The sequence below is a fragment of the Gymnodraco acuticeps genome, unplaced genomic scaffold (assembly GCF_902827175.1).
Source record: "Gymnodraco acuticeps unplaced genomic scaffold, fGymAcu1.1, whole genome shotgun sequence".
In the NCBI taxonomy this organism is placed as follows: domain Eukaryota; kingdom Metazoa; phylum Chordata; class Actinopteri; order Perciformes; family Bathydraconidae; genus Gymnodraco; species Gymnodraco acuticeps.
Genome location: NW_022990047.1, coordinates 2936361 through 2959552, shown reverse-complemented (window position 1 = coordinate 2959552; position 23192 = coordinate 2936361). Strand labels below are relative to the sequence as shown.

General features: G+C 43.1%; 1 protein-coding gene across 2 annotated transcripts in view; it reads left to right on the top strand.

The window, feature by feature from the left end:
- Positions 1–23192, top strand: part of LOC117545735 (zinc finger protein 469) — an 88583-nt gene that overhangs the window by 8769 nt on the left and 56622 nt on the right. The window contains exon 1 of one of the 2 annotated variants that reach the window (XM_034215666.1): positions 17853–17970. The exons of the other annotated variant lie outside the window; for it this stretch is intronic. The gene's annotated coding sequence lies outside the window, so the exon portion shown is untranslated. Of the gene's footprint in view, positions 1–17852; positions 17971–23192 lie in introns of those variants that run through there. 2 annotated transcript variants of the gene reach the window in all.

The window sequence follows — 23192 nt, the reverse complement described above, 5'->3', positions numbered from 1 at the left end:
ACATGTACACGCCCAGTCATAGATACAGTTCATGCACATACTAACAATCTGTTATTCACACTGGCTCATTGTACTTTCCCCACTCCCAATGTCATGTCTCTCTCTTATACTCTTCAGTTTCCCCCCCAAGCCCTGTTTTGACAGCACATTATTCAACCCACAAGGGAGGTAAAGATTTTAAGGACACCATGAAAACACAATAAGTTTATAACGTTTATTTTATTTTTTGCAAAATGTGATGAAGCTCAAGAAAAAGATGACACAATTAATGTTCTGAAAAAGACTAAGGGGGATTTTCACCTAGGGTTTACGGCATATAATTCGGTCCCAAAATGTAACGTTTCATAATTGTTACCAAAGAGTACATGAAGGTAAATGGAAGAAAAGACTCATGATTGCATGTTGCAAAATACAGGAGTTTTGTTTTTTGAATAGCCACTGGACTTGTTTTGCCCTGCCAAAAGGGATAGCGCTAGCTTTTTGTATGTTTCAGTATGATGTTTCTGGTAGAACATGATCAATTCGGCTATATCGCTTTCTCACATTTATTTATTCAGATGCTTGACTCAGTTACCTAAAGAGTCTTATACTTTAGGATTGTTGTTCCCAACAATTAAACAATGATTAGCTGTCATTAACAATTAGATGTCCCATAAAACACCACACAAAAAACACACATACGCCAAATTTCAGTCATTTATTCTCCGTTTTGTTTCCTATGGCCACACTATTGCACCTTGAACTCAGTACCATTATATAACCCCAGATGGTTCTCTGGCGCCTCAGCTCATCTGTAACATGTTCATGAGTCCAGCCGGCGTACACACCAGAGCATGCCGGCGGGCCTTTGATCTCTCTCCCCTCCTGGGCCTCCTCAACATTTTGAGCCTCCTCAAGCTTGTCCAGACTGGATGCATCTAGCTAAATCTCCTCCAGGTCTGATGAGAAATAGAACGCTACTAATCTAATTCACTGCTTATATGTAAACAATAATGTCACCCGCTGAATGAGCAATGGCACCCGTGTGGGCTTTTCAGGTAGAGCTGCAAGCGTCCATGAGTACTTGTGTACAGGTAGGCCCCCAGTCCTGAGGAATGCCAGTATCTGCCAGCTCCTTTCACAGCCTTTCAAATTTTGACTCCTAGTAATTCACTCCAAAGGCAGAGGAGCCCTTAATATCTGTGCCATATGCTACACTGTGTATGCTCAGATGTTTATGCAAGGAGTCATCGGGGTTCTTCTGTTTCTCTCAGGTGGGCCTCGATGATAAGACATTCGTGAGAGTTATTTAGCTGTGTTGATAGATGTATACATTCATTATCTTATGAGTACCATTAAGATCTGTGTGAATATGTGTCTGCTTTCGGCATACTGTATGAGTGTGAAACATTTCTGTATGTCTGCTAACTTTTGCAGATATACAAATCACACATGTTTGTGCATATTTGCTCAGATCTGTGTATGTGATCCAGGGGGTAAAGGACGGTAAAATATTGTGTTGGCTTTCCTCTGTTTTGCTCTTATCGTGAGTCTCTGTAAGAGGAGGTTGGCTTGACTCTCTGTTTTGGATAATTGTATGCTGCCAAGGTCTGTGGTCCCTTTCTCTGTCTCCCTGTGGCCTAGGCTGCAAGAGCCATATTTAGGTTTTACGTCCTCATCCTATCCTGTCTCATCCCCATCCTGTGCGACACACCCCCACAACGCAGTAGGGGGCAGATCCAGTGAGAGCAAGTGGTCCATAGGCCTGACTGTAGGATCCTCAAAGGGCACTCAGTTACTATTTTCTCACAATTTTTTTAATCTCTGTTATGAATAGTTATATGTACATTACAATAACTTAACTTACATGATTTTATTACCTAAATGTTTTTTAGAGAATTTATGAAACCATGAAAAAAGATGTAAAACCATGCTGTAGCTATACTAGTGTTATTTTATGGTTCCCCTTCTGTGGTATTACTTTACGTGCAATTTGAGTGGAACTGTTGTTCCTGTATAGATTTTTGTTTCATGAAAATCATAAACTGGGATTGTAGGATTTAAAAAAAAAAACATTTTAAAAAGTAGCAACATAGTTATGTTCAAATTACAAATAGCAGTGAGGACAGGGCTGCATTTGTGAGGGTGTTTTGGTATCAATGAGGCAAGGAATTAGATTTGAGAAATACTGATTTGAATTGTAGAACCATATGTTTAAATTCTCATTCTCATAATTCTCATCAATTCTCATTCTCATCTCATCTCATCTGCATATAAAAAAATGAGGCAAGGAAAACACAGAGCCAGTCTGGACGTTGTCTTACTGAACAAAACCAGCGTATGTTTTTGGGTAAAATTAACACAATGCTATTTTACATGTTGAAAAACATCTGTTGTCAATGTTAGCTAGCTAACATTTCCAAAAGTGGATCTATGTGGGGGAGACAATCTTATACCAGTGAAAGCTCTTAAGTGTCTTGTGATGACATATGAACCTGAACATATAAAATGTGAACTCATAATGACCGGCACTGATTGGTTAGGGTAAGCAGTACATTTATTATGGTCATTATAGCTGACAGTGACATTCCTATATTTATAGGCTAGGCCAGTCTATTTGTTGCCTTCTGCCTGTCTTTTTTTACCTTCGAAAGCTGGGCCTCAGATATTTTCAGAATTGGGCCTTACTGTATGTGACGAAGAAGCTGAGAAACCAGAGTCAGAGACATGTTTTCAGGCTACTTATGTAAAGTGACTGCTTACGTCACTATTCGTTTGAACAAACATTTGGGCTTTGTCCAAAATGCAGTTAAAACATTGTCCCACACAAGAGATTTATTTGTATTGTGTTACTCTTCTTTCTTGTCACGGACGATTAGCAAAAGTTAAAGTAATTTTCTTGGCCCACTTGGATGACTAATGCTCATGAAATGTCTATGCCTTGACACTCCTAACCTCACCTACACTTAGTATTGCTCCATCTATAGAAATTTCCCCCAAGCGTTCTGACTGACTGCACCTATACAGTATGTGTATTGGGTAAACAGTAGCTCAGGGCAGGCCATGGGGACTTTACTTAGGAACTGGATGGTGGCTGGTTTAAGGCCTGCTTGGACCAAATACAGTATGTGGTCTGCTAGCTGGAGAGGTGCCAGGAAGTGAACTCTCATTTATTTCTCTATCATAAATATAGTGAGCATATGTGCATTACTGAAGATCCCATGCTCTATCCATCTCTTTGATGATAACTTTAAAGATATATATCTATCCAGAGCCACAAAGCTATAGCTTCAGGGAATGCAACTGTTTTTAAAGAAGGACCTGTTGTACATCACTCTACGACTCTTCCCTTTACACTGCAATGCTTTTTTCAGGTCACCCATGTGTCATAAGGGTGGATATTGAAGTGTTTATGAACTGTCAGCCAAGGGAAATGTGACGAAGGTAACTTCGTCACTATGAACTGACGGCTTCGGGCCGGGTAATATTGCACTTTATTAGCGTGATTGCACAGTACAGTTGACATTACATATTTGCACATAATTCATACTAATTATTGAGGTAGTATTTTTTAACTGATTAAACCGTATTTATTGGAATGTTGTCTGGCAGGTGCTGGTCGGGTCCTCGGTTCCGCTTGAAAAGATAGGGGAGTTTGCGAGAGCGCAGAGAGTAGTTATGCTGGTGTAAGGATGACAGCGGTTGAGTAATCAGGGTGCAAATAATATGTTGATGTCTGTGGCTGATGATTGTGTGCACCTGGTGTCCTGTGTTGTCTCCTCCCCCCTCACCTGTGTCTTGTTAGTATGTGTGTATTTAGGTGCTGTTTCCTTGTAAGTTAACTGGGTGTGTGTGAGATCATTGTGGCTGCAGGATGTGCAAGGAGAATAGCAGGATTGAGGCTGTGAACTTTGTGCACATGATTTTAATAAATGCCCACGTCGGGTTGTATTTTTGGACGTTCTGCCTCTGCCTCCTTGCTTGGTCCGCTCAACGGTCAGTTTCACAGGAAGTCATAGCAAAACTATAGGTAACATGCCTAAAATCATAATCTATAAGTGCACTAGATTCTTGAGTGGCTATGATGTGGTGTGTGCTGTAGTGTGATGTGGCAGGGCTCTCAAGCCACTGCCTGCATCAACTCGACTGCCTGTCTCCTGCGGCAAATGATAGTAGCAGCAGGTGTTACTGCAGAAAAGACCCATGGGAGGACTCTTGATTTCTCTGGCTCGATCTCTATATTTCTTTTCTCTCACAGGCTCTCCCCTTCTCTCTCAAATATGCACTTTCACACTATCACTCCTTCACCTTCTCCTCGCCTTTTAGTTTAGTCACCCAGCGAAGAATTCATTGCCGCTGGGCTAGGATTCCAGTAATTACCAGATGAAATCACCCATGTAACGCATATTGCAGCTAGAGGATCCTATGTTTCTTCACCTATAGACTCTTTATCTTTTAGCAATCAATCATAACATGGCCCTTTTTTTCTGTTTATCCTAATTTGACCAGTGGCGAGCCGTCAGGGCCATATTCTAAAAAATAATATTTGAAAACATTAAAAAAAACAAAACATTTTTTTAAAAATATTTTTTTGTTGTTACATTTTTCATTAGTTTTACCAAAATAACTTGATTTAATTGTATTTAAAATAATATTTCCAAATAAATAAATCCTTCGAATCTGCCTGTTCAGTTTCTGTTGGAATGTGAAGGGTTAAATGCGGTCTCTGCGAGTTATGTGAAGACGGGAGAGCTTGTTGGTCCCTCTCTACATTCACAGAGGGCCAGCTATAGTAACTCAATGAGAGAGTAATGTCAAATGACAGTACAATTGACCAATCATATCTTCCCTCTAAATGGGCGGGCTTTATTTTCTAGGACTTTATGACAAGTTTCGCCCGCTGTGAAGTCTATAGAGGCTTCTCAATTCTTAAATTTCCCCTCCTCGACTCCCCTCCTCGAGACTTAAGAGGTTTCTCAATACTCAAATGTCCCCTCCTCGACTCTTATCCTCGACTCCCCTCCTCGAGACTTGGTGCCGCCCACAGGAGATGCGAGCGGAGGACTGAGGAGGGGAACCGAGGAGAGGAGGGGAAGCAGCAGGCGGTTAGAGAAATGAGAACTCCTCTCCTCTGAGCGGTCATTTTAAAGAGACATCCATTAATGATGACAGGAGGCACAGCAGCCCTCTGTCTGATGGACAGATGTGTTCATGATGACTTATATATTTACTTTGAATTAATTCACAGTGCGGTATAATGAGACAATAACAGGCTACAGATGCGGACATATACACACACATATATTTATATAAATATATACAATTTCAGAATCAAACAAGTATGAGAGCACTCTCATAATAACGTAACACAATCAGAGACTCTGGTCGCTGAAATGGGGAATTGAAATTACGGGCCAAAAGTTGTACAAGTATTCAAAGTAAGCATAGGACACCAAACCAACTGAGACCCGTCTGTCCGCCGCATCTACGCACTGTACAACACACACCTACACACTGTACCACACACACACCTACACACTGTAGCCTACCACACACACCTACAGCTCCTAAAGCATAATCAGGCTACAGCCGTTGTGTATTTTATTATGTGAAGCACTAGATGGTCTTAGAAAAATCTTTGTTTGTAGATATCTACTAAACTACAGCATACAAATACAGAAAGTAATGTAGGCCTGTTATACTGAGTGATATATATTTGACACACTGCTCTGCTTTCTGCACGGACCTCACAGCTGTTCTCACTGTAAACATCGCGTTGCGATGAAAGCAGTTACTAATATAATATCCAAGGGATGCATGCAGAGCTGTCATTGGCTGAGATAAGTCCGGCCGTGCGTCACGCCTCCACCGTTCCCGGAAATGCATCCGCGGAGGAGCTGTGGAGGAACCATCAGTGTCTCCTCGGTTAGAGCTCCTCCAGAGAGCCTCCTCGATGCTCGATGCTCGGTCCTCGAAGTGCATTTAGAGAAATTAGATGTCCTTCAACATGGCGCGCTGAAATCCATTTCCGGGTCACTACCGGAGGACCGAGGAGTCGAGGAGGGGAAATTTGAGTATTGAGAAACCTCTGAAGTCTCGAGGAGGGGAGTCGAGGAGGGGAGTCGAGGAGGGGACATTTAAGAATTGAGAAGCCTCTTAAGCAAGTGGTGCAGTGACGCGTCCTAAAACCCGGAAGTAAACTGCGCTCGGATTCCCTCGACAGAAAGCAATGGGATTTCTCCATAGGATTTTGGAAAATAGCTCGAAATAAGGTCTGTGGAAAACGAACCTGTTAGATAAATGCACGTTTTGTTCAGCCGGATAATAACCACATGTCTACCCTACTTTTATTATTTTGGAATCATAAATCTAATCGATAGATTTATGATTAACATAAGTTCGTTCATGATGGCTCACTTCAGTGATAGTGATGACATCGTTGCGAAATTATTAACCGAGTCATTTTCAAGATTGAGTTACAATGATAAACTGGAGTGGCAAAGGATCAGCTGAATGACCCGCAAGTGCTTCATCCAGAAGGACAGGAGAATGGACTTTGTGTTTAAGTGATTTGATCATCAAAGGTAGGCCTTAGTCATTTTCAATGCGGGCCGCCGTGCCGACTTAATTCATTTGTAATTGTTACTTGGCTGTGGGTGCCCTGTCATGATAGGTGTTTATATAAATGGTGTTGTTTTGTGTGGTAGAGGGTCGCGTTTTGATAATCCGCTGAAGTATACGCTGTGACCTAATAACTCTTCTTTTTTTTTCGAGGGAAGGGGGGGGGGGGGGGGGGGGGTCAGAGGGCCTAGGTATAAAAGTCACGGCTCGCCACTGAATTTGACATTAGTGTACCTGTATGAACTGTTGAGTTGGTATGGTTCATTGTGAGTACGGGGCACACATGATGAGGTCAAAATCATTATGTGATCTAAAGGCTTTTACCCATAAGCACCTGCCTAGGTTTCGTGTTTTTTAGACTGTATAGACAGTGGCGTTTTTATATGTACAAAAGTGGTGGGGCACAAACAACTTAGATGTCTATAAGCTTCTGCAGTGAGGTTCATGGCTGGTGAGGCACTGGCACTGACTCTTCAGGTTTACAAATATTATATTTTGACCTAAATAAAAATATAATATTATTTTCAAAAGCTTTTTTTGTCTGATGCTTCAATTAATTTTAAACAGACAGTTCAACAAAAGGATACCCAACAAATTTAATTTTATCATTTAAATATTGAATTGTTCTCTCTTAGTAAGATCCCATTTTCAATAAAATTGCAGTCTTACCTTGACTTGAAGATGAAGTCCATTTGCCTATCCTTCTGGACAAAAATCTCTATTACTTTTTTGTAAAAGTCCTCCTTATATTCTTGTAGTTTCAAAAGTCTATCATAAATCTAATCTTCAATAGATTTATGATTCGAAAATTATAAAAGTAGGGTAGACATGTGGATATTATCCGGCTGAACAAAACGTGCATTTATCTAACAGGTTTGTTTCTCACAGATCTTATTTGGAGCTATTTTCTAAAATCCTATGGAGAAATCTCATTGCTTTTTTGTCGAGGGAAGCCATGCGCAGCTTACTTCCGGGTTTTAGGATGCGTCACTGCAGCTCTCTCGTCTCGTCTTCACACACCACACTTTTCGCGGCACACGTACTTACAGCCAATCAGCTCTGAATTATGTGAAATGACGTATGGTGGGGATGGCAGCTCAATGCCCCTATGGTCATTATTTTTTTGCCACACACATTAAATAGGAAAATATTCTGAGCATGCACAGTGTAGTTTTTACAGTCACCATTGACTTAGACAGTGAGAGGGAGGGGCATGATCGGGTTTTGTCCCACATGGCTCTAAACAGCTCAATAGGCACACACTGTAGACACTAATTAGAAGAACAGAGACTACAACAGCAATGTACAGACGAATCAGATGATTAAACATGATCTTAAAATATATTTTATATATTTTTTAATTTATTTTTTGCATTTTTTTGTAATCATTATTTTTAATACTTTCTGCTGACACTAGGTGGGGCTGTGCCCCACCTGCCCCTAATGACCAGTTGTCCATCAGTTTGAGACTGGGAGAGATATTACCAGACAGGGAGGGGCCCTAGACACCATTAGATATAAAGAATGTGGATATTATTTAGATTTAGAGGGACAGGGAAGATGGTCTTCAAGTAAAAAAGCGTTTGTCAGTTTAAAAAAAAAATCTCATACGTACTTTAGACACAGAGTGGATGATTCATTTTCCTGTAATATAACTACATTGTTTAAACAGGATCTATTTCTTCCCTGTGCCACTCTACATTATACTTTACTGGTTTTAAAAAAAAATACCATACTGGTATAAAAAAGCAGCACTTTTACATTGTTCTGCTTGGTGGGAAACCCCAACCTCAATCTGAAGAAATAAATGTTCCTCAAGTTCCAATCACCACCATCATCCTCTATGTTCCTAGTCATGCCCCCTGCTTCCAATAAGCCCTCCTATTGACTGGAATTGAGACCAAGAGTTTCCAGTGAGTCTGTGCGTGGTGATGATTTATCATTGTATTCTTCTAATAACATTTCCCCTCATTCAGGTCCTCTGGGGTCATATCGAGTAGACTAAATGATGATGCGCTTAGAGAATATGCGATGTCCAAGGTTAGGGGTTCAAATAAAGCTCTCTTACCTTACTTAAGGAAATGTTGTTGTTTAATTAATTATCAAACTACACCGCATGTACATCTGTCACAATGATCACTTTGTCAGATAAGATTATCATGGTCCCTCAAATTTAAAATGTGACTTGAATGAGAGACCAACCCAGTGGGCTTATTTGTGTTAATTAACCAATAAATTAATAGAAATGTCATGCTGTCTTTCACTTTTGGCGCTTTGCCACTGCAGGACCTAGCATAAGTTAGCACAGCTTAGTTTGGCCTTGGTAGGTCAGGCTCACTTTAAGCTGCGTTTCCATTACAGTTTAGCAACTGGGGTAGTTACTATAGTAATGCAGTGTAGGCGGGCGATCGGCTGTTCGGCGGGCGGAGCGAGGCTGCCGTGACGTCATCTTCAATGCGAACCACAAAACCAAAACATTCACCGTTAGCTGTTAGCACTCAGAGCCCACAGCTCCTCATATCTCTTTAGAAACTAGACAAAAGTTAAACAAGTACAAACCACAGACTGTCTGTGTCATGGCAAATACAGTCGCTGGTTTATTTATGTCTGTAGGCCGTTGTTGTGAGTGTGGAAAGAGCATAAAACTGCTTGCCGTCTTGTCTGCAGACCGATATCAGTATGTTGTTACTTCGGCATCATTTTGAAACATGTGTTACAATTAAATCACGGTAAAATATGTTCATTTTGTTGTAGTTGTAGCCCCCTTGCCAGCGATTCTCTCTGACCATTCAGCAGTCGAGAGTGTTGACGTCACTAGTTTAGCATATTCAGCCTGGTTGTTGGACCGGTAAGAACCTCGATTTTGGAGGGCCAGAAAAAAGGTGAAAAAGTAGCCCCGAGCCGGAACCACCTCTAGTGGAAAAGCAAAAAAAAGCTTAAACCGTGCTACGTGCTGCAGTGGAAAAGCGCCATCCTTATAAATAATCATAATCATAATGTTGATCCCCGACTTTCCATTGGGTGACATTAGACGGTCAAGCTTAAATGTCCCATGTCATGGCCATTTCTACTGATTATAATTCCATTGTTGAGGTCTACGAAAATAGATTTACATTATTCAATGTTCCAAAATCAATGAAGAGGATGCCTCTGAGTTCATCTTATCCGACTCGGATGAGCACGAAGATGACATCTTCGTTTCATCTGCCCAGGCTGCCAAGCCGGAGGCGATGTCCGCTCCCCCGGGCGAAAGCACACCAGCTTCGCCCTGCCTCAGTATGGACTTGCAGACCGTGTGCCAACGCGCTGCGTCCAGGCTGGACATCCCCTGGCCTGAAGTGGCCAAGGAGACCTCCAGATCTCGCTATGAGGGGAAGAACTTGCCCCAAGCAGCGAGGATGAGGAAGCAGCTTCTCCCAGTCTTTCCAGAGATGCTGGACGAGGTGTCGGTCTCGTCGAGAGACCGCCCTTTCAGCAACAAGGCCCCAATCCAGGGTGCCTCCTCTTTGGACTGTGTCGGCATGGAGAAGCTCGGCCTGCTCCGCATGCTGCCCATGGAACCGCTGGTGGCAGCCCACCTCCAACCGCGGCTGGCTTCGGCACCGAGCAGGAACCCCACGCTACCGGCAAAGGCAGACCGCTTCCAGTCAGCAATGACCGAACGAGCCTATAAAGCCGCAGCTTTGTCCGCCAGGGCGCTCAACGTCTCCTCGCTGCTGACCGTCTACCAGGCGGAGCTCTGCGAGGACATGACGATCAAACCTGAGCCTTGTGAGTCAGCTGTGGGTGCGTTACGGCCGGGCCGCGGTGGATCTGTTCGCATCAAAAGAAAACGCTCAATGTCAGCTGTTCTTTTCAATGCACGATTTAAACGCACAGTTAGGCGTGGACGCGCTCGCGCACGTTTGGCCTCCGGTCCTTCTGTACGCGTTCTCACCCCTGGCTCTGATACCCAGTACTCAAGTTGTAAAAAGAAATCAGGGGGGATGGTGGATTTTATCATATGGCGACATAATTTGTGCTGATAGCCCGCCGAGGGTGGGAGACCAACCAGCATAAAGATAATTATTATACTCCTAAAACAACATGCATGTTATGGATGTTCAGATACTCCTTTCATTGCTCTTGACCAAGGCACCTCAGAATTAGAGTCGGTCCCCGGGCTGCCATGGCACCACTAACATTTAGGGTCAAATGCAGAGGACAATTAGTGCAAAATCTTTTTTTCACTTTAATTTAAAGGGGGGGAGGGGATACAAACATGTGGTTATAATGGAAGTCTATGGTAAAAATCTTGTAGGTTAAAAGTCCCTCATTTATTATTCAGATGGATCAACTGATTACACTAATAATGAAGTCAAATTTGTTTTTAGAATATTGAATTATAGTGTATTTTTTCAAAAAAGCAGTTACTGGTATATGATCAAAACTGGTATCTAAAGGGTTACATTGTTATCGTAATTAATTAAATCATTATGTAAATTAAACACTTCATGAAAAATTTGAGGAAAAAAATTAGAAAAATATTGATCAGTCATCATTTTATTGCTGTTCAAATACAAATATGTTATGTTAACATTCCCAATGTTACTTTTTTTATCATGGCATTAAGTGCAAATTGAATTTGTTTACAAAATATGAAAATATATTAAAAGATTATAGATAATACAAAATAGGACCAATGTTGTCAATGGCTGCCTACTCCACTCTCCCCCATCTCATATAAGTTTCCAAAGATATTCATAATCATGCTTTTTGGTCTCAATTTTTCTGGCTCTTGCTTTCGGATTGTTAGCTAAGCAATGGCTTTGAAGCCAAGTCTTGACATATACCTCTGGTCTGAACTTGTTCAGTGGAGGGCCAACACACTTGATGAAAACCATGGCTGACATGCTTTTTACCTCTAGGGAGCTTCTAGTTGTGGTTAAAATGTTCATCTGACTAAACCCACGTTCACACTCTTCTGGTGCTGGTGGTATCATTTCATCAACAGTTTTGAGTCTTACCAGCTAGCTAACACGAGAGAAAAACGTAGCTAAACTCCAAACTAAGTTGTTATTGCTGCTTATGTCCATAGATTCCACCTTTGGTGACTAAAGTAATGAGTAATGATGACTAAGATTACTGACTCTTGACTTACCTGAAATGTTATTTTTAGTATTTTTAAATATTAAGTCCCTCAGATCGCGTTGTCCTCCTGGTCGCTTGGCCATTGTGATGACCGTTACCTGCGCTTCTGGCATCGACCAAACAGGCGCATCACGGCGCTCTGGCGCCCTCTAGAGCACTCGCATAGTATAGCGTCAGTGACTTGGTAAAAATGTCATTGCGTGTGTGTGTGCTCCCTCGCCCACAGTATTTTACTCAAAATGCGCAAAATTAATGTTGAAATAGCAGTAATACCAGTGCCACGTTCATTGATAAAATTACATAAGGGATGGAAAGGGGGAATGGCAGTTTTAGAAGGGGGATGATTTTGACCGTTTTTATTTCAGGGGGGATGCCATCCCCCCTCATCCCCCCTCAACTCGAGTACTGCTGATACCCCCAACTCTGGCCAGAGTGAGAGAACAACGCCACACACTGATCCTAATAGCTCCACACTGGCCTGCAATGTACTGGCTGGCGGAGATAGGATATCAGCTGCTGTGCGGGCAGCCGTGGCAGCTCCCGCTACGCAGGGAAATACTGTCTCAGGCGGGGGGGGACGATTTTTCACCCACACCCAGAGCGCTTGGCACTATGGGCCTGGCCCGTGAGTGGTATAACCTGAATACAGTGGGACTCCCTCAGAAGGTGATAAACACTATTCAGAGTGCAAGAGCTTCCTCCACCAGGTCCCTCTATGACTGTAAGTGGAGGGTGTTTGAAGAGTGGTGCCTTCAAAAAGCACACATCTCTTTTCAATGTCCTGTCGGGGTGATTGTATCATTTCTACAGGACCTAATTGATAAACACAGAGCTTTCTCTACGATCAAAGTGTACCTGGCTGCTATTGCTGCATGCCATGTGGGCTTTGAGGGAAATACGTTTATGAAAGGGGCTCGCAGGCTCCTCCCTGTTTCCAGGTCACTGGTGCCCTTATTGGACTTGGCAGTGGTTTTTGATGGGCTCACTCGACCTCCATTTGAACCCCTGGAAGAAGCTGACATGAAACACCTGTCACTGAAGACAGTGTTGTTACTGGCTCTGGCATCTGCCAAGCGAGTCAGTGACATTCATGCGCTCTCTGTACATCCTTCATGCACTCAGTTTGCCCCGGGGCAAACGAGAGTGTTGCTGAAGCCCAACCCTGCCTTTGTACCTAAGGTGGTTGGCTCATGTACCCCCATTGACATTGAGGCATTTCCTCCACTGTGTTCCTCTGAGGAACAGCGGCCAAATTTGCTGTGCCCAGTCCGTGCTTTACGCACCTATATGGACAGGTCAAAAGAGTTTCGATGCAATGACCAACTCTTTGTATCCTGGGCTAACCCTCATAAGGGCAAGCCCGTTACCAGGCAACGGCTCTCCCACTGGATTGTGGAAGCGATTGCTCTGGCTTATACGAGTCAGGGTTTGCAGGCACCAACGGGCCTGCGTGCTCATTCTACTCGTGGACTGGCTACATCCTGGGCTTTGTTCAAGGGTGTTTCTATCCAAGACATTTGTGCAGCAGCGAGCTGGTCCTCACCGCTCACTTTTGTCCGCTTTTACAGGCTAGATGTCTCTGCTCCAAGTGTGGCCCGCGCAGTGCTGGGCCCCATGTTGAGACAGGGTTCTGGTTGTTTTGGGGATTTTCGAGATAAGCATGTCTAGCAATACGGGAGTTTCAATATCCCATAGTGAGACATCGAACGGAGTGTTATGAATGAGAACTTTAGGTTACTTACGTAACCCCAGTTCTCAGAGTAACATGAAGTGAGATGTCTCACCAGACGGCCCTTCTTGCTAAGGCGAAGCGAGAAGAGGTGCTTATTTTGAATGACGCTGCGACGTAGCGCAAGCTACTTAAAGGGTGGGTGGATTCCCTGACATAGACGTCAAGATCACTAGCCAATCAGGATTGGCGTAATGAGATTGATGCTTCTGTTTGCATACGCGTTGAGGCGCATCCCATAGTGAGACATCTCACTTCATGTTACTCTGAGAACTGGGGTTACGTAAATAACCTATAGTTTTCTTTTGTGCCATTTTCCTGGATTTATTTGTCAATATTTACAGCGTTGCTGCTCATAGTGAGAGCCCTAAACTTTAAATCTACCCCAGAATAAACATATGGACATGGGTTACTATTTAAAAAAAAAGTGCAAATCTATTTAGGAACCTATCCATGTGAACATATTTTAAGTGGAGGTGGACCTCAAATCCTCTAGGGGGGTCCAGGGGCATGCTCCCCCGGTAAGATTTTTTTTTTTAAATGTTGGACTTAAATGCATCAATCTGGTGCACTTTGAGGGGGAAATAAAGAGACTACACCCATATGAAACAGAACTGTATACATTTAAATAATCATAAAATCACAAGAACATGGCCATAACCAATAACATACCATATCCAATATGAAAAAACATTGAAACTTGTTTATTTATTTGTTTTTGGTTAATTTATAGTTGTGAGTGTGTCTGGGCTCCTGAATAAGCCTCTTCTGTCTCCCTCCTCTCCCCCTGCTCCTCTTTGAGGCAGCAGCAAAGACTAGTTTTAGCTCTCAACACATTTTTAAAGTTTATCTTGCCTTTTTTCACCTAGTTAACATTTTTTTATTTTGTATTCATGCATATTTTACTAATCACTCCCCCTTCAAATGGAAATATGTGTTTACATAAATGGTGACCAAACCGTTTGAGACCCACTGAGATAACTCAGACTAAGTTAACTATCTAAACACTCAAGAGTCCTTTACCTCACCTGAGCTGTAGTTATCAGTCTCTCAGTCTGACAGCAGAGGACTCTCCCCCACCTTGTTGACAGCTCATTATATCCGTTAGCGCAGCTAGCTAGCACCAGATGCTATCAACAACAATAATACACGTAACCGGTGTGCGCACTTTCTCTCTCTCTCGCTCGCGCCACACATACACACCCTCCCGAGCTTGAATGACACACAGAGACCAATCGAGGGCATTAGTGTATGATCTGTATGAAAGTGGCCATGTCGGCAGGCCACATCATGTAGACAGCCAGTCACCCTCTTTGAGGCAGAGTCAGACCCACATTTGCGCAGCGTTGCGTTCACAATACATTAAAAAAAAAGATTCCTCAGGCCAGCAGGCCACTTAACAGGTTGCTAACAAACGCCATTGTAACACATAAACACACATCGGGAAAACCTCCCGGTTCTCCCGATGGCCAGTCCGGGCCTGGTATTCACTCTCTGTCCTACACGCCTTGTTGGAGCTCCTGCCCCCCCCCCCCCCCCTATCCCACTTTGCTCTGATGTGTGTTTATGTGTTACAATGGCGTTTGTTAGCAACCAGAAAAGGACACCAGTAATGACAAACAGATGAGAATGCTGCGTGGGGTCTGGGTGCCATGTTGGTGGGACGTTGCGGTGCTCGCTGCTCCGCCCTTTGAGACTCGAGGAGCGGACAGTGTGAGCTGGATTACTGGTGTCGTTTCCTGGTTGCTGCGTGGGGTCTGCGAGTCAGCGAGACACCGCGGAGCTCAGCCTGAGCACACACACTCACAGCCTGAGCGCCTCCGAGTGTGTGTACGGAGCTCCGCGCAGCACCGCGGCTGAGAAAATATAAAGCTGAGTGAGTTTGTGTGTGTGCGGAGCTCCGCAGTGTTACGTCACTATGACCAGGAAGAACAAAATGGAAAAAGAAAAATCTCCAACGAGGCGTTCTGGGCCAGCATAGACAGGTATTTTCTGTGTTAGAGTTTTACTCTCTACAGGGTGTGACTTTGCAGACCGTTTACATGCATAAAAAGCTATATAACACACAAGGGGACGGTTAATAATCGGAAAAGTATGTCATGGGACCTTTAACACTTTAAAAAGGCATTTACTAGATGGTTTGCACCACAATATACACCACCATTAGACAGATAACATCAATGGTGTGTAGCATCCCATTAGCGCCAAGTAAGACCTCTTATGTTACTGATTGGCATAGGTTTACACATTCCTATCGATAGTGTGTTTACATGTGCATATGCAGGCATTCAACCACACAGAGACAATCACACAAAACCATAAAGACTAATAGACAAAGACATAAACTGTGCACGCAGACATTTGGGATAGCAGCCTAAATATGTGAACAGTTGTTAAGTCTTAGCACATTAGTGATCCATGACGAGCTAAACCCCTCTTTTGAAAATTTGCTGAATGAGGGCTAGAGAAATGGGAATGTTTATAACCAGACAAGAGGGAATTGGGGAGACTGTGGGGGAGTGAGGGATGACCATCCAGCAGAGAGGAAGCTGTGCCAGATTCTCAAGGACCACTGTATGACTCATAGGTCAAGGCCCCGTGCCTGTAAACAGGATTCTTCTCATAACTCCAGCACTGAATCACATGTTACACTCTGCTTTCCTGTTATAATCTCCATTACTTTGATTCAAGTATTAATCTCCCAGGGAGTATGGGAAAGATCAGCAGAGAGTCCAAAATGAAGCAAGGGCTAGTAAACCAGTTATCAGTGCATTAAGGAGGACGGGAGGGCGTGTGAACAAAGTTGAGCATGTTGAAGATGCGGCCAATGATCATTGTTGTAAAATCCCACAGGTGATGATAAAGCATGGGCCAAAGTGTTGAATCTGATCATCAGGATGACTCAAATAATTTGGTCTTCCAGGATAAATTCCCGCAGGTCTGGGATGTGTTGTGAAAGCTGTTGAATGTCAAGTTCATGGTTATGGTATCAGCAGTGCTCTGGTTTATCTCCTGATCTGGTTATGTGATGACCAAAAATCTGGACTGGATACACTCTTCTCCTTTTGACCTGTAACTTTATGTAGATACAGTCAAAAAGATGGTGGGGATATTATTGTGAACAGGCTCTTGCTGGTCTCTTGGTTAGGTAAATTCAAAATCTTGTCAAATGTTTTGTTTTGTTTGTACTTTTTTCCTTTTCTTCGAAGAGGTCATGACCTCTGGGGAGACTCCCAATAGGCTAGCCCTCTACAGACACACTCGCCACCCAATAAGCGTTGTGCATTCTGGAAATACAGTGTCATGGTTATGAAAACCCTAAAGTGAAAGGTGTGTGTGCGCATGTATTGCAGGTGGGAAGGCCATATTACACACTGTCACATGGAGCGGCCGGCCAGGCATCCATGAGCTGACCTATGCATTTCTCCAAATCATCTATTAAATACCTTCAGTAGACCAAAGATTTATAGTCTCAGTTTAACAGTTCCTTGAAACCAGACTACAGTTGAAACAGTATGGAATATCCAAAATGATCTCTAACTCTGCCTTACAGTGAGCTACCTACTCTACACACACACACACACACACACACACACACACACACACACACACACACACACACACACACACACACACACACACACACACACACACACACACACACACACACACACACACACACACACACACACACACACACACACACACACACACACACACACACACACACACACACACACACACACACACACACACACACACATACACATACACAACACACACACACACACACACACACACACGTGTTTCCCTCCTCATACAGCTGCACACCAGAGTGAGAGATGTGTGTGTGTGTGTGTGTGTGTGTGTGTGTGTGTGTGTGTGTGTGTGTGTGTGTGTGTGTGTGTGTGTGTGTGTGTGTGTGTGTGTGTGTGTGTGTGTGTGTGTGTGTGTGTGTGTGTGTGTGTGTGTGTGTGTGTGTGTGTGAGTGAGTGAGACAGAGAAGATTTAGATAAACAACAGACAGACAGACTGCAGCAGGGAGAAAGTGAACTAGAGAAGAGTAGTTTGCGAGGATAAGAAGCAAAAAAGAAGGACCCAAGATGTGAGAAAGAGAGAGCGGTTGGTTTTATGGTTGGCAAGGAAGCCAGAGTGGTTTTAGGAAATGTTCAAAGCTAAAGGGGAAGGCAAATGCAATGGACAAGAGTCTGGTAAAGAGAAATCTGTGGAAACAGAGCAGTAGTGCGAATGTACACATTTTAGTGTTCTAATCTTTTTTCTCCTGAGGGCGTTTTTGGAAGCCTCTCTCATCAGTCTGGGCAGGACTCGGTTGTCCCCCTATGCCTCCCTCCCTACTCTACTTTCCTACACTGCAGTAGAGCGTAACTAGAGCCACGCGATGAAGGCAGGTTGAGAAGTGAGTGAGAGAAAGGGAGACAGAGATCAAGGAGAGGAGAGACTGAAACACACCTCACACATTGGAGTTTGGAGTGACAGTCCACAGAGTTGAGGTGAGGGGACAATGCTATAACAGTTTGTGAGCTTTCCCTCTGCATAAGTGTGCATTTATGTGCATGTTTATCTTTGTGTCTAAATGTAAACATGTCTGTAGGTGAGAGTGCGACCATGATTATGGTTGAATTAGAGCTTTGAGCAAGCATCTGCATGCAGTGGATCTGTTTGGGCAGTGAGTTTTCTTTGAATCCACCTAAATGAAGGCTGTTGTTCATTATGTTGTTTAAACAATCCTCATGTCAGTGATCAGACTTTGAAGCTTGTGTGACTGGTTTGCTTTTCCAAGATCACAGTTTGGTGTGTGTGTATGAATCAGCCAGTGAAGCAGAGCAAAAGACCCATTGTGGAAGTCTAGGGGGCCACATGTATGTATCTGCATGTGTGTTTGTTTCTCTTTGACTTAGCTTAGAGTTTAGTCCCTCAGAGATCCGTGGACAACAATGAATTGTTCAGCTGTGTCAGCAGTGGACACCTAGTGAAGGACAGAAAGCAAGACAGAGCCAAGCTCTCATCTGGCCACAATATGGGCTGCTTGCACATTTTGCTGTGACGTTTTAAAATTGCTGGATTCCTTTTGTAAAAAGACTTGTATTTGCAACAGACATCAGATGTTTTTGAAGTGATTAGAAGCAGAAAACCGTTGCGTACATTGATTTAAAAGCATTTCTGCAAAAACTGATGTGTGCATGCATTTCTTTCAGTAGACTTTTCAAAGCTAAGAAGTAGCTGCATTGGTGGTATTGCCCTGCCCATACATCCATGCTTTAATATTGTTTACACTTGTACATGCTCCTTGTACATGCTTCCTCTTTTTTGTTTCTCATTCACCCGCAAAGTGATTTATCTGTGAATTGTGGTTGTCTTGGTTTGCTTCCAGCCCACTGGTGACAGCTCAGCGCTAAGAGCTTCCAGGGTGTGGTTGGAGGACCTAAGGGTGGGGCTCAGGTAGAGCAGATAGGGAGGTCATGCTGGAATGTTTGAGATTCCTCCACAGCACTGCTTCTGCTGTTAAATAAACCCAGCCCACCAACCTGCACGCCCCCACCCTCCGCCCTCGCTCCACTCACTTTATCCTCTCTGCCCTGCGACTTGAATCTGCTCAGTCATGCCAGTCTGCCTTTTGCACCAGCCTAACTACCACACATATTTAAAAGGTGGAAAAGTGTCCTCAGAGCTTACAGGTGTGGCATTCCCCTTGGAGTTTACTGGAGTATGTTGCCAGGTGGGCCACTAGCATGTCTGGGTTAAGGAGACAACAATATTACAGTTTGTCATTGGTGGTCTTTGTTTTCAATCTCTAAGTTATCGAGAATCCAACAGCTACCAACATATTTACATATCTTGATGTTGACCTTGTTTACCTTTGCAGCACCAGCACCATGCAGACTGACTCAGTATGAATGACAGTAGCAACAACATTACAAAACACAATTATAACCAATTACCAGATTTTTCCATCAGTCATCGATCACAACCATCTGCCCATTATCCAGGGCTAGCCAGGTATTCCCTTGAAACTTTTATTAGCGAACTGATTGATTTATGAGATCGTAGGCGGCAGTGAGGTCAGGAATCCAGGTGTACCATGCTGAGAGCCGAAGGTGCCATATTTCACAGAGAACAATAGGATGGCCGAGGGATGTTTGGCATGAAGTGAGTGTGCATTGGAGGCAAGGGTTGAGAGAAGCAGAAAGCTAAAGGTGCCTTTGATAGACAAAGGAGCAAAACCTCAGGCCATTAGCAAAAGAAGTGGGGAGGATAGAAAGTGAAGGGTGTGACAGAAGAGGTAGACAGCAAAGAAGTGAGAGAGAGTGCCTATCCAGCTGTATGACAGCAGTGTTTGCCTGGTAGATCTCTTAAATGGCCCAGTTAATGCTACTGGAATCAAAACCATATCAGTGCTGCATACTTTTGACCTCATATTACCTTCCTTGCGTTATGGCCTCCGTGGGTCTGCGCGGGCAACAGTATGTTTTTCATTAGTCAATTACAACCTCTGAAGCTGGCCGCTTTTCTGAAACACTCTTTTTTCTGATGACTCTTTTGCTTTGCTTGGTTCAACAAGCTTTACAGTCTTTCACCTTCTGCATTTCATTGTATATATCAAAGTACAACCCATCACAGCATGCTATGGACTCAGTTTTTTAGATTGTACTGTAGCTGTCACCAATAAAACCCCTATTGGCCAGATCCCAATTTAAATATGTATCGTAAAAGGGCAAGTCAATTCAGAGTAAAAGTAATGCACATACCGTCCTATTACATATGAATTTGCTGAGATGTACGCACAGAGCAAGAAACACAGTACATTCTCGCAAAGCCAAAGCATGCATGCCCTTACTTGCTCTCCTGCATTTATCAATGCATGGAAGAAGAGAATAATAAAATACCTCAATATGTCTTCAGGAAATTAATGTTATCAAACATTGACTAAAACCTGAGTGGGAAATGCACTGACATGCAAAACATTTCCAAAGACACATTGAGGTTGTTGCTCAAAGATTTCTCTGTGTTGTAAAAGTGCAGTAATTAGGCCCTGGCCATGAATTCACCCAAATAAGGACAAAGCGGAAATATCTTCCCTATGGCGGAAAATATTTATCAAGTTCTAGACTTGTAAGTACTTGCTGATTAGTTTCTCCCAACTAATTTACTTTAATATATGGGAAACATGCCAAATGCCATTATGGAGGTAAGCACTGGCATGTAAGGGTACATAACAAATTACTGTGAAATATTAGCAGCCAAAAGCTGTGAAATATGACATGAATTATTTTTTACTGCAAATACTCTGTTTGGATAGCTGTATAAAAACATTGGCCTACAGTAACGGCCAAGTGTGTTTGAGCCAGGCTTCCAAGGGTAAACAGCTGTTGGCAATTTAGCTCATTGGATGTAAAGCACAGGGCACTGGGCTGCAGGTTGTTTGTTCACTCTCTGGCTGGGATGTGGGGCATCAGATAATTATGCTCCAGCCCACCAAATATAGTGCTAATCTTTTTAATTGTAAGAAATAAGAAACAAATTGTATTAGATTCCACAAATATGGCAGGAGTGCTAAGCCTTTCTTAGACATTCCTCTTGGATAAGTGTTTCCATTTGTGTAGCAAAAAGGCTGAACCTATTCACTTTGCCCAGGATCTGGCTATTCAAATCCATTCAACAATTCAGCCATTAAAATAAACAGTTCATACCTTTTTTTGTTGTTGCTGTTAATGACAACATGAGCTACCTGGCTTAGTTCATTTCCCTTTACTGTCATAATCTCTTTCTCAGCATTGCATAAACCTCCCACTCTCTGTTGGGATTTGTTAAACATGTTGTTGCTTTGGTTTAGGAGTACAGATCACTGGTAATACTGCAGAATGGACAACCAGTCCTTTTATGTCAGGCTTCTTCACATGACGAGGAATGATTTAACGATTTAAAAGTGTTGAACATGTTGACTGAGTTATGAGTGTAACAAGTTCAGGAAAATGCCTCTCTAATGTCAGGGTTGCTTTTGAGTGTTCTGTCCATGTGAATCATACGCATAAATAACAATGATGTTGACCTTCTCATCATTACTTTCTTTAAGGATAAAGCAATGTGAGTGATACTGAATGCAAATAGACTAGATAAGTTGTTTGTAAAGAGCAGTCTCAAGAGTATGCAAGCACTTCAGCCTTTAAGCCTGAGGCACCAAACAACCAATTGCAGATAACCATGGGCGGATGTATGGAGATAATAATGTCCTGTCAACTGCCATGAATTTCAGCTCCTTTTGAAGGCTCATACCAAACCTAATGACCCAAAAATGCCTGCCAAGAACTTTAGCCAATCCATCTTATGTATCTGTGTTTGTTTATAATTTGTTATGGAAAAATACACAATCCCCACCCAGTTCAGTGTGAGGTACAACCTGGCCTGCAGATTGCCTCCACCACCTTACCTGATTTAGATGCAATCCCTTTGAGATCATGAGAACTCCCAGCAGGGAGGGTCAGTCAGGATGCCAAGAAAGGATGAAGTCAGAGTTTACACACACCATGTGGAAAGTTCTACCACACACTGTGCAGACACACACTGTGCAGACACACAATCATATACGGTACAAATGCAAAGGCACACAGGCATAGCTATACAATCTTAGCTCTACAGTTGGTTTAAAAAACGAAACAGGACTAGTTTACACTCAGCTGTAGGTTAGTGTTCAGAATGCACGTCAGCTTAGCACTGTTATTTACTCAACCACTACTGGATGAAGTGTCATCCTTAGCAAACATGTAATATAATTGTGTTGCTTTGGCCACTGAAAGTTCTGCAGCATGTTATATCTTTACTTAGCAAAGCTGTGTTGTAGAGCAGGTTGCCAATTCTATCCTACAAGAAATGGGCAAATGCTTTTTAGTGTGAGTAGGTTATCAGCAGTGAAGCCACATTGGGAGGGTGCCTACTAAGCAGAGATACAGCATTAATGACGAGAGGAAAAACCTCTACTTGATTTTTTTTGGCCATCATCCTAGCCTAGGAGTTAACTCAAGGGTACCAGGATGATTAGGTATCACTTTTTTCTCCCACTATTTTCTTCCATTAAGAATAAATACAGCAGAGAACGGAGTTGCTATCTTTAGTGACGATTAGGTTTCCTTCCCTGTGTGTATGACAACATGTGTACATGTGTGGGTGTGTGCTTCTATGGACTTGTGGTTGCATGGCTGCGTCTTTGTGTCTGTAGCATGTGTGTATGCATGTGTTTGTCACAACAGTAAAAGTCCTTAACCCCTTGTGGGCAAGTGGCTCTGTGGTCACATGGACTTGATTAACTTAAACGTCACACAAATACAAACACATATGTGCAAACACATACACACACACACACACACACACACACACACACACACACACACACACGCGCGCGCGCGCACACACACACACACACACACACACACACACATACACACACACACACACACACGACTCAGATGTCGAGGTGACTTCCTATGGCAGGGGGCCCACACACAACCACAAAGCTGTACATTCCCAAGACTCTGAGAGTGGGATTAGTTTAGCAAAGAAGAACACTTGCAACTGTTGGCATGGCCGTTTTTTTGTCTGATTACATCTGATTGTTTATCTGTGTCTGCACATAAGCAGGGTCTGTGAGACTCGTGCCAGCCAAAGGTGTGTGGGAAAGAATACTCTTAGAACTGGCTGGCCCTGTGTGCCACATGCCCAA